We start from the raw sequence: 12,785 nt of genomic DNA on the forward strand, positions 1-12,785 counted from the left end.
AGCCAAAACCAACCAACCAACCAACCAAATACATGACTACCACCCAGTACTCAGAATTGATTCCATTTTCAGTAATTGTCCCAGTAATGTCCTTTGTAGGTATATGATTCAATCTCAGACCATATGTTGTTTAGTTGTGACCTTCAATCTGGAACAGTATTCCCCAGTCTTTACTTGACTTTCAGTACTTTACAGACCAATTACTTTGTAGAATATCCCTCTTTTTTATTTTTTATTTTTTGTCTTTATGTTTTTTCTATGGCCGCACCTGCAGCACATGGAGATTCCCAGGCTAGAGGTCCAATTGGAGCTGTAGCCGCTGGCCTACGCCAGAGCCACAGCAACGTGGGATCCGAACCCCGTCTGCGACCCACACCACAGCTCATGGCAATACCAGATCCTTAGCCCACTGAGCAAGGCTAGGGATCAAACCCGTAACTTCATGGTTCCTAGTCAGATTCGTTAACCACTGAGCCACGACAGGAACTCCGAATATCCCTCATTTTTTATTAGTCTCTCTCTCTCTTTTTTTTTTTTTTTTTTTTTTAAGCTTTTTAGGGCTGAATTTGCAGCATATGGAAATTCCCAGGCTAGGAGCTATAGCTGCCAGCCTATGCCACAGCCACAGCAATGCAGGATCCTTAATCCCCTGGGCGAGGCCAGGGATTGAACCTCGTCCTCATGGATACTAGTCTGATTTTAACCCGCTGAGCTACATCAGCAACTCCTTCATAATTTTTAAGTTAAAATAAATCACATCTCTTAAGCTAAAACTTTGATGTTCAAAGTGTGACTCACAGCCAGTCGCGTCAGCATCTTTTGGGATCCTATTAGAAATACAGAATCTCAATCCCCACCCTGTATGTACTGCACCCATCTACCCTAGAATCTACATTTCACAAGATCCTCTAGGTGATTCATTTGCACACTAAAGTTTAAAAAGCACTGAGTTTGAACATTCACCAGTTAATAGCAAAATCTAGTCTGGTCTCACCTACAAAATACAGGTAGTAAAGGTCCATCTTCACTAGCTCCAGAAGTTAAAGATAAAAGTAAATACTCCAGGAGTTCCCGCTGTGGCTCAATGGCATGGGCAGCGTCTCTGGAGCCCCAGGACGACACAGGTTTGATCCTGGGCCTGCACAGTGGCTTAAAGGATGCAGTGATGCCGTAAGCGGCAGCAGAGGTCTCAACTCATCCTGGATCTGATCCCTGGCCCAGGAATTCCATATGCCCTGGGGCAGCCAAAAAAAGAAAAAAAAAAAAAAAAAGTAAATACTCCATCTATCTCACTTCATATGCTACTATTTTTATTCCCTCATTTCCTTCTTCCCTTCCTACCTGCCTCCCTTCCCTTCTTCCTTCCTTCTTTTTTAATGTCTGGTTCCCTTAGAATAGAAACAATTTACCCCATAAGTTTACAGTTGAGTAGTCAAATGCCAAAAATTCTGGCTAGTGATTTACAAACTAACTTGTAAAGGAACTGTATTCAGAGGGTACAATGCAATAAAACCCAGTCACATTGCTCTGTTTTCAGAATTAGCTTCAAATCGGAGAACTAAATTATTTTTCCATTATTTTTCTTAGTACAAAATGTTAGCATTTCAATTCTTGAATCAGACAAACCTGGATCCAGATATCAGTGTGTGACTTGCTGGCTGTGTAGCTCGGGCAAGTCTCTTAAACTCTCTGAACTTTCATTTCTATTTTTAGGGTGCTTAAGCTCATGAGCTTTGGAATAAGAAAGCCTAACTTTGAATCTTGCTTCTTCCTCTTCTTTGATATGTAGACTTGGGCAAGCTATTAACCTTCTTTATCCTCAGTAAAATGGAGACCCATTTCAGAGGATTGTCATGGGAAAATGCATGTTAAGTTCTTAGCACAGTGCCTTGGCACATAGTAAGATGACCATTGAACGATGAAGAAATTAGGGGCACCGACACTTCACAGTGGAAAATTCATGGATAATTTATACTTGGTCCTCCCCATTTGCGGTTCTGTATCCGGGAATTCAATCAACCTCAAATTATATCATGTAGTGTTAGTAAATAGTATTTATTATTGAAAAAAAATCCACATCTAGGTAGACAGTTCAAATGTGTTGTTCAAGAGTCAAGTGTATGTGTTCAATAATTTCTAGATATATGTTCTTTTCTTAGTTTTGAAATAAGGATAATTAACTGCAACTAAGGTTGTAGTGAGAGCTTAGATAACACAGGGTCTGAAGAATCTCTGGGACAAAGCACTCAGTAAATATCAGCTATGATTGGCTCAGAGGGTTGTTGTGAGGATCCGGTGTGATAATCATTATTGTTCCTTCCCAATAAGGGTAATTCTGACCTTGGTTTTTAGGGAATGTTTACTATACTCTCTATGACCTGCAAGGTGTTGAGGGGTTTGGGTTGTTTTTGTTTTGTTATTTAAAAGCCATTCTACATCTTACTTAATCCCTTAAGTATCCCGTACTTATCACTTATGTATATGCTGGGATGCTACAGAAAGAAGCAGATGGGCATTTCTGCTTGGATCTGGCTTGGTCACACTTCTCTGATCCTGAGATCCTGCTCCTGAAATGGTCAGCACATCTGGTTCTTCCCAGGTGAGTGGCTGAATTGAGACTGCAAAAAAAGGGGAAAGGAAAAGCAGGTGGAAAGAAATGTTCCAAAATCTTCTTTAAGATAAATGGCAAGGAATACATCTGCTTAGGAAACAACTTCTTTAAAGGCCATGCAAAGGATAAAAGGAGGAACAGTGGAAAGAGCAGCATCCAATTGCTATGGCAACTGGAACTTTGCAAATAAATAACTTCAGCATAGTTTGTTTCTCAAACAAACTGACCTATTCTTTCCATTATTTGGTTCCCCTCTGGTTTCCTTATCCTCCCTTCCTTAGTGTCCGCTTACTCCGATCATACCTTGGAATGAAAATGAAAAATACTCTTTTCTGAGTCTTTTTACTCCCCCCCCACACACACTAAATAAAATCTGTTAACACGTCATTCATTCACTGAGATTGGAAGTGTTTTGTATTGTGTATCAGAAAAGTCTGTCCCTCCACGAGTGTCATCATGGAGACTGGTAGGTCAGGAACCTCCCCCAAACCCTGACAGTCAAAACAATAAAGGTCTACTAGTGACTTATGAGTCACCAGATTTCTCTAAGCGTCCCCTTTCCAGGGTGCATGGGAGAAATGCTGCTCTAAATTATAGGAAATGTGGGCAAGATTTGGGTCATGTGTATTCATATTCAACTGACCCAGTTTGGACCCAGTCTCTCTTTCCAGTCTTAGCTCTCACTGGTCTCCTGTGCTTTAGCCAAACACGTCTACTTGTTCCTGGCACACAGGCTTCTGTGCCTTGGCTCTTGCATTTCTCTGCCTGGAATGCCCTTGCCTCTTCATTTCCTCCTCCTATTTTATCAGACTTTCATCTTTTTTTATATGTCTCAAATCAGATAACACCTCTTCCACAAAGCCTTCTCTGATTTCCATAGCTAGTGCATTTCTTGCTTTTCTTATTTATGTTCTTTCCTGGTATTCACAGTTATTTGTGTGCATCTTTCATCCACCTCTCCTTTCCCCCAGAAGAGATTAAGCCCCTTGAGAGCAGAGAATATACATTCTCCTTGATTCCCTATAGCATCTTAAACTTTAAATGGCCTTTTTGCTTAACATGTATCCCTCTTCAACAAACCCTTGACTTATAAGCTCTTTAAGATGAAGGGCCATGTCTTATTCCCTTTTACATACCCAGTACATAGCTCATTGCTTGATATCTAGTTGGTGCCTCCAAAAAATAATGGTTCAAGAGTTCCCTGGTGGCCTAGTGATTAAGGATTCAGTGTTATCACTGCTGTGGCTCAGCTTTGATTCCTGGCCCAGGAACTTCCACATGCCTTGGGCACAGCCAAAAAAAAAGGTTGAAGGAATAGAAGTAGATGCTTTTTGGAAATGAATTAGATTAATTTGTCAAATAAAACTTGAGTTGGGGTGTTCCTTTGTGGTGCAGTGGGTTAAGGATCTAATGTTGTCACTGCAGCCACTTGGCTCTGCTATGGGGAGGGTTCAATCCCCAGCCCAGGAACTTCCAAATGGTGGGGTGCAGCAAAAACAACAATAACAACAAAACTTTAGTGAGGAAAATATATTGAGTAGTCACAGGTGCGTGAAATTCCTTCATTCAGACGGTTGGCAGTGATCAAGGCAAATGAGGATCTTGACTAGGCGCTTGTGTTTTAATGGTACGTGCAGAGAAGTAACAAACAAAAAAGATACATTCAGATTGTGATAAGTGCTGTGAAGGAAATAAACAGGACAACAAAATTGAGGTTTTTTTTTTTTTTTTTTTGGTCTCTTCTAGGGCCTCACCCATGGCATATGGAGCTTCCCAGGCTAGGGGTCCAATTGGAGGTGTAGCCTCCAGCCTATGCCACAGCCACAGCAACTCGAGATCCGAGCTATGTCTGCAACCTATACCACAGCTCACGGCAAAGCCAGATCCTTAACCCACTGAGCGAGGCCAGGGATTGAACCCTCAACCTCATGGTTCCTAGTTGGATTCGTTAACCACTGAGCCACAATGGGAACTCCAAAATTGAGTTATTTTAAATGGATGTTATTTAAAGTGTTATTTGTAAATTTTCTTAACCTCTGCACTATTGTCATTTTATAATGGATAATTCTTTCTTGCAGGGGGCTATCCAGTGCATACTAGGATGCTTAGTAATATGTCTGGCATCTATCCACTAGGTGCCAGTAACATACAACCCCTCTAGTTGTGACAATGAAAACTGTCTCTAAACATTGCCAAATCTCTGACAGTGGGGGAGCGGGTGCAAAATCACCCCCATTTGAGAACCATTGTGTAGAGTAATGCCTATGTAAGCTTGTGACATGAGCTGAAACCTGAAAGACAAAAATAAATAAATAAATAAAACTTCAAAACTAGTGTAGTGGGGAGCTCCTGATGTGGCTCAGGGGTAACAAACCCGACTAGTAACTTGGGTTCGATCCCTGGCCTTGCTCAGTGGGTTAAGGATCTGGCGTTGCAGTGAGCTGTGGTGTAGTTAATGGATGTGGCTCGGATACCAAGTTGCTGTGGCTGTGGTGTAGGCTGGCGGCTGTAGCTCTGACTTGACCCCTAGTCTGGGAACTTCTGTATGCCTCAGGTGCGGCCCTGAAAAAGACAAAAAAAAAAAAAAAAAAAAAAAAAAAAAAAAAAAACAGTAAAGTGTATTCTGATAGGAAAGTAGACCACAGTGCACACCTGCATACACACACACACACACACACACACACACACACACACACAGCAAGAGTGGTTGAACGTAATGAATGTGGAGTGACGTGTGATGTGATTGGAAGAAGGAAGCAAGGGCCCAGTCACAGTTGCTTTAAGTCATATAGGGAAGCTTAGATTTCATTTTAAAGCAATAGAAGCCATTAAGGATTTTAATCTCAGATGTAACATGATCTAATACACATTTCGAAAGCTCACACTGCCTGTAATGTGGCAAATGGATACAGCAAGAGTTGAAGCAAGGAGACCAATGAGCAGACTATTGGAACAATCCAGGTGAAAGATGATGGGGCTTTAGTCTAGGGTAATAGCAGTGGTCATGAAGGTACTGAACGGATTCATGATATCAAAGAAGTATATGGCAAATACTCTCACATAAAATTAAACTACCAGCTCAGATCAAGACAACCTCTGGAGTGGGAAACTAGGCTCCTTACTGCACCTCTCATTGGAGCTTGGTCTATTATCTCCCTTTTCTCTGCAGATGAGTTTCTGTGCATCTACCAAACTTTAGCCTACATGTGCTTTTGATTTAAGCACCCAGAACCTACTAATTAATTGTTTTGGTCTCTCAGCTTCTCAGTTCCAAATTCCTGGGAGAAGGCATCTCATTGGTCTAGTTTGCTCAGGCTGCCCTCTTTTCTAGGGGACATGAGAAGGACAGTTCTCTAAAAATGGGATCTGAGGGAGAAGACAACGATTGGCACACCTACTAAAGATAGCAGGTTTGTGTTTTTAACTCTGTGCTCATTTTTAAAAATACTTTCAAATACACATGACATAAAATTTGCCATTTGAACAATTTTAGATGTGAAATTCCGTGGACTTTAAGCACATTCACAGGGTTGTAGAACCATCACCAATATCCAGTTCCAGAATTTTTTCATCATCCCAAAATGAAACTCCATACCCCTTAAATAGTAATTCCTTTCTCCCCACCCCCCCCCCCACCTAGGACTCTCTGTTATACCTTCTGTCTCTATGAATTTGCCTACCCTAGGTACCTTATGTAAGTGGAATCATACAGTATTTGTCTTTTTTTTTTTTTTTTTTTGTCTTTTTAGGGCCACACCCTTGGCATAGGGAGGTTCCCAGGCTAGGGGTCTAATTGGAGCTGTTGCTACAAGCCTACACCACAGTCACAGCAACGCCGAATCCTTAACCCACTGAGTGAGGCCAGGGATCAAACCTGCAACCTCATGGTTCCTAGTTGGATTCGTTTCTGCTGTGCCATCATGGGAACTCCCTGTCTTTTGTCTTTTTAGGGCCACACATGAAGCATATGGAGGTTCCCAGTCTAGGGGTCAAATCGGAGCTATAGCTGCTGGCCTATGCCACAGCTCACAGCAACACCAGACCCTTAACCCACTGAGCAAGGACAAGGATTGAACCCGCATCCTCATGGATACCAGTTGGGTACGTTAATCACTGGGCCACGACGGGAACTCCAGTATTTGTCCTTTTGAAACTGACTTAATTTCATTCAGCATAGTATTTTCAAGTTTATCTATGTTGCAGCATGTACTAGAATTTCATTCTTTTTTAAGGTTGAACAATATTCCATTGTATGTATATACCACATTTTGTCTATCCATTCATCTGCTAATGGAAATTTGGGTGGTTTCTACTTTTTTTTGTTTGTTTGCTCCTTAGGGCTTCACCTGCAGCTTATGGAAGTTCCCAGGCTAGGCATCGAATCAGAGCTGCACCTGCTGGCCTAACCACAGGCACAGCAATGTGGGATTATTAACCCACCGAGCAAGGCCAGGGATTGAGCCTGCATCCTCATGGATTCTAGATGGATTCGTTTTTGCTGTGCCACAGTGGGAACTCCTGTTTCTTCTTTTTGGCTATTGTGAATAATGTTGCTATGAACATGGGTGTACAAATATCTGTTAGAGTGTTTTGCTTTCAGTACTTTAGGGTATATACCTAAAAGTGGAATTACTAGATCATATAATGATTAAGTTTAACTTTTTGAGGAACTGTCAAACTGTTTTCCACAATGGCTATCCATTTTAAATTCTCACCATCATTCAGCACCTCAAACCACCACAAATTCCAGGAGTCAACTCAGTCTATCAGGTCACCAATGCAACCACCAGATCACAGCTATTCATCTTCAAACTTCTGCCTCAGGACTATGTCCAAATCAGAGTTTCCAAAAAGGTGCAGTATTACAGGTGTTTACAGCCCCTTAAAAGTTAAAGCAGAAAGACAAGTATCCACCCGGAAGGCTGTCCTTGTTAACATGCAAGGTCATGATAGGCTAAATGTATCTGTGTTGGTATCAGTTACTATAAGATCTTGGTTGAAAAGCTGGCTCCTCTGGTTCAATCCATTCACCCAGTTCGGGCTAGAGGGATCACTGGCATACAATTGGAGATGGATGACAATAAAATTCTTTACATGTTCAAATATCCTGAGTCTCTCCATGCCAAGGCTAAAAAGTCATCCTTACTCTACAATCCAACAAGGCTCAAGATACTGTACTAATCTACTAACAGCACTCTCAGTATTCAATTTGTATAAGATGAAATCCTTGCTTGCGGAAATGGAGGTTCCAGACAATGAAAAACATAAATGGATAAAATGACAAGATTTTTTTTTTTTTTTTTTGCTTTTCTAGGGCTACACCCGCAGCAGATGGAGGTTCCCAGTCTATGGGTCCAATTGGAGCTGTAGCCGAGAGCCTACACCAGAGCCACGGCAACATGGGATCTGAGCTGCGTCTGCAACCTCCACCACAGCTCACGGCAATGCCAGAACCTTAACCCACTGAGCACAGCCAGGGATCAAACCTGCAACCTCATGGTTCCTAGTTGGATTTGTTAACCACTGAGCCACGTCAGGAACTCCAAAATGACTAGAATTTTAAGAGAAATAAATTTTTACTTTACCAAGAAATATCAAGACAATATTGATTGCCTTTTTTGTCCCATAATAAATTTCTCATAGCAAGCAAGCAGAGACTATCAAAATCAGTCTGATGACCTTCGAGCTGTTTCTAAAATTAGGAGCTTCACAAATATTGTGGTTGATGATTATGGCATTTCTCCTATGGAGAAAATAATGGCTGATACAATACTTCTCCCTTTCACTTTCTCTTTCCCTCTTCTCTGCATGTGTAACACTTGAATAACAACTAAAACCAGTTACCATACCTCTTATCGCTTTAACCAGCCAAATCTCCAGATTAATCCAGGAGTGGACATATGACCCAAGATAAGATATTCCAGAATAATAAGACTAAGTTTTAGGACCTTTGTTCCAGCTATCAGGGAATTTTTTTCTACTGCATGGAAGTGTATAACCCCAGGATCTGTGAGCAGCCACCTTGGCATCAAGAAAGGAGAGCCTGGAGTTCCCGTCGTGGCGCAGTGGTTAACGAATCCAACTAGGAACCATGAGGTTGCAGGTTCAGTCCCTGCCCTTGCTCAGTGGGTTAACGATCCGGCGTTGCCGTGAGCTGTGGTGTAGGTTGCAGACGAGGCTCGGATCCCAAGTTGCTGTGGCTCTGGTGTAGGCCGGTGGCTACAGCTCCGATTAGACCCCTAGCCTGGGAACCTCCATATGCCGCGGAAGCGGCCCAAAGAAATAGCAAAAAAGACAAAAACAAAAAAAAAAAACAAAAAACAAAAAGAAAGGAGAGCCTGCCTGAGAATGGAGTCATCACAAGGAAGTAGACATCGCTTGACTCCTGGATCAAGCTCCATCAGAAGCAAGAAAGTGAATGGTATGTGAGGCAATAAGCTTTTTTGCTTATTTTTTGTTTGGGTTGGATATTCTACCATTTGCAACATAAAATGTTCTATCTTATATAGATAAGTTCTAGCATACAAAATTACAATAAGCATGTTTCTTAATACCAAAACCTATATTGCATCTAGGTATAAAGAGATACAATTTTATTTTTATTTACTTATTTTTTGGCCACACCCATAGCATGTGGAAATTCCCAGGCCAGGGATTGAACCTGTGCCACAGCTGAAGTAACACTGAATCCTTAAACCACTGGGCCACATGGGAACTTCCTAGAAAGATACTTTTTTTTTTTTTTTTTTTTTTTTTTGCAACTTTTGTCTTTTTAGGGCCGCACCTGAGGCATATGAAGGTTCCCAGGCTAGGGGTCTAATCAGAGCTGTTGCTGCCGGCCTACTTGAGCCTACTCGAGCCACAGCAACGCCAGATCCAAGCCGCATCTAGGAACTACACCACAGCTCATGGCATCGCCGTATCCTTAAGTCGGTGAGCAAGGCGAGGGATCCAACCGGCAACCTCATGGTTCCTAGTCAGATTTGCTTCTGCTGAGCCATGACAGGAATTCCGATACAATTTTAAACTGTAACTCACAGAATGTTTGATAGTCTTTTGACATACCATCACTCCACCCTTTATTGGAAAGCCGTCAAAAGAGTTCCATGTCATAAATATATATTTTTAAAATATGATCAAAAATAATTTTTAAATTTATTTTTTATTTTTGGCCACACTCATGGCACATGGAAGTTCCTGGGCTAGGGGTTGAACCTGTGCCACAGCAGTGACCCAAACCACTGCAGTGACAACTCCAGATCCTTAATCCACTGCACCAAAAGAGAGCCCCCAAAATAATTTTTTGTCCCTTTTAGGGCCGCACCTGTGGCATATGGAAGTTCCTGGTCTAAGGGTCCAGTCAGAGCTTCAGCCGCTGACCTACACCACAGCCACAGCAACGCAGGCTCCAAGCCACTTTGCTAAAAAGCAAAAAATAAAATAAAATAAAATAAAAAAGTGAGATACAGATAAGGTTTTTTTAGGGCCACATCCACAGTATATGGATGTTCCCAGGCTAGGGGTCAAATCAGAGCTGCAGCTGCCGGCCTATGCACAACCACAGCAACACCAGATCCCTTACCCACTGAGTGAACCCGAGTCCTCCTGGACACTGCTAGTCGGGTTTGTTAACCGAAGAGCCACGACAGGAGCTCCCGAGATAGAGATAAGTTTTAACTAAGTATTGTTAAGCTGGGTAGTCTAACATAATGTGTCATCAAAGAGGTATATGCAAAGTGCTTTTGGAAGCACAGAGGATAGAGTAATGCTGGCAGAGCCAGAGAGGAAGTGACATTTGTGCTGTGTTAAAAGATGAAATGGAATGTGCCAGGCAGAGAAGTAAAAAACAGTTATACCATGCCGAGGTAAAGGCATGGCATTTTCAGAATCTGTTACATAAACTTTCCCCAGTAGGTCTTAGAAGCAGACAGCAGAAACATTACCTGTTATTATTCAAGTCCTGTGTTAGCTATGATGGTCATGTGGAAGATGGGTTGGATGAGGAAAATTCTTTTTGCTTTTTTAAAAATAGCTTTTATTTTCATTTATTTATTTTTGCTTTTTAGGGCTTACCCTGTGGCATATAGATGTTCCCAGGCTAGGGGGTAGAATCGGAGCTGCAGCTGTCAGCCTACACCACAGCTCAAGGCAACACTGGATCCTCAACCCACTGAGCAAGGCCAGGGATCACACCCACATCCTCATGGATACTGGTCGGATTCATTTCCCATGCGCCACAACTGGAACTCCAAGGGAGATTTTTAAATCCTTAGATCCACAATGATATTGTGGTTGTCTGGGCAAGAGGCACAAAAACACCTTTTGGGAAAGGGAAGAAAACAGAGAGCTATGGAAGAAGTTGCCTATTGGCTGCAGTAGTGAGAGATGGGAAGTACTTGAAGATAGCTTTCAAGTTTTTGGCTTCAGCAGCTGGATGGATTATACTGTCATTCTTCAAGCTAAAGAAAGTAAGAGAAGCAAGTCTGTGAACATGAAGAGAATGTACCCATCTATTTTATTTTTCTGTCTACATCTATGGAAAAGAGGATTTCCTACAAGATTTCCTGCAAGTAACACCAGTAGTTTAAAAAGCAAAAATTTTTGGCTGCGCTGGTGGCATTCAGAAGTTCCCAGGCTAGGGGAGTTCCCGTCATGGCTCAGTGGTTAACGAATCTGACTAGGAACCATGAGGTCGTGGGTTTGATCCTTGGCCTTGCTCAGTGGTTTAAGGATCCGGCATAGCCGTGAGCTGTGGTGTAGGTTGCAGATGTGGCTCGGATCCCTCGTTGCTGTGGCTCTGGTGAAGGCCAGCAGCTACAGCTCCGATTAGACCCCTAGCCTGGGAACCTCTGTATGCCCTGGAAGTGGCCCTAGAAAAGGCAAAAAGACAAAACAAAACAAAACAAAACAAAACAAAAAAACAGTAGTCCCCAGGCTAGGGACTGAATCTGCACCACAGCAGCAACCTGAGACACAGAAGTGACAACGCAGGATCCTTAACCCACTGATCCATCAGGTGACTCCCCCAAAAGCTGACTTTCATAGGTAAACAAGAAGACCTATAGCTCAGGGAACTATATTCTATATTTTGTAATAACCTATAACATATATATAAATAGATAGATAGATATACACACACATACATATATCTATCTGAATACATTGCTGTACACCTGAAACTAACATACACTGTAAATCAACTATAATTCAGTGTTTTAAAACGCTGACTTTGGGGAGTTCCCATTGTGGTGCAGTGGTGGTGCAGTGGAAACGAATCCAACTAGGAACCGTGAGATTGTGGGTTCAATCCCTGGCCTGACTCAGTGGGTTAGAGATCTGGCGTTGCCATGAGCTGTGGTGTAGGTCACAGACATGGCTCAGATTCATTGATGCTGTGGCTGTGGTGTAGGCCAGCAGCTGTGGCTCCGATTAGACCCCTAGCCTGGGAACCTCCATATGCCACTGGAGCAAAAAAAGAAAAAAAAGGGGGGGGAGTAAAAGGGAGGAAAAAAAAAAGGAAAAGAAAAAGGGAAGTCAGAAGGATGAACTTTTGCTTGGGACAGGCTTGGAGATGCTGGATGAACAGCCAGTGTTTCCAGTTTGCAACAGGTTAAGATCTCAGGAAAATCAAGACTTAAGACTAGAATTCAGGAGAGATAAATGAAATATAAAGATTTGGTGTCACCCACAGAGGGAAAGTTGAAGTGGCACAAAGAAGAGAATGTAGAGGGCAAGAAGAGAGGGTGAAGGAAAAGAAACAGAAAAGACACACACACCACAGAACACAGGAGGTTTGTTGCTAGATTGAGTTCAAATAATAGTTGCATAAATTAGCATCTTTTCCGAACATTAGTAGCTAAGAGTCTTCCGGGCAAATCACTTAATATTTTTGAACCTCAGTTCTTTCTTTAGTAAAATGGGTATAAATAATACCACTTACCTGGAGTGCTGTAAAAATAGAAGAAAATGTAGGAAATGTATTCTATTAATTATGTTTTGTTGTACAACAAATTATCCCTAAATCTAATGGTTGAAAACAACAATCTTTTTTTTTTTCTTTTTTCTTTTTAGGGCCACACCCGAGGCATATGGAGGTTCCCAGGCTAGGGGTCCAATTAGAGCTATAGCTGCCAGCCTGTGCCTCAGCCATAGCAACGCCAGATCTGAGCTACAT

The 12,785-nt window shown here is 42.0% G+C and overlaps 1 long non-coding RNA gene across 1 annotated transcript in view; it reads left to right on the plus strand.

Annotated features, from left to right (window-relative positions):
- Positions 5,905-12,785, plus strand: part of LOC102161554 — a 43,754-nt gene continuing 36,873 nt past the window's right edge. Inside the window, exon 1 of the long non-coding RNA XR_002337284.1 lies at positions 5,905-6,021. This is a non-coding gene — a long non-coding RNA (uncharacterized LOC102161554). The remainder of the gene's footprint in view (positions 6,022-12,785) is intronic.

This window comes from Sus scrofa, chromosome 12 (genome assembly GCF_000003025.6).
Source record: "Sus scrofa isolate TJ Tabasco breed Duroc chromosome 12, Sscrofa11.1, whole genome shotgun sequence".
Taxonomy (NCBI): Eukaryota; Metazoa; Chordata; class Mammalia; order Artiodactyla; family Suidae; genus Sus; species Sus scrofa.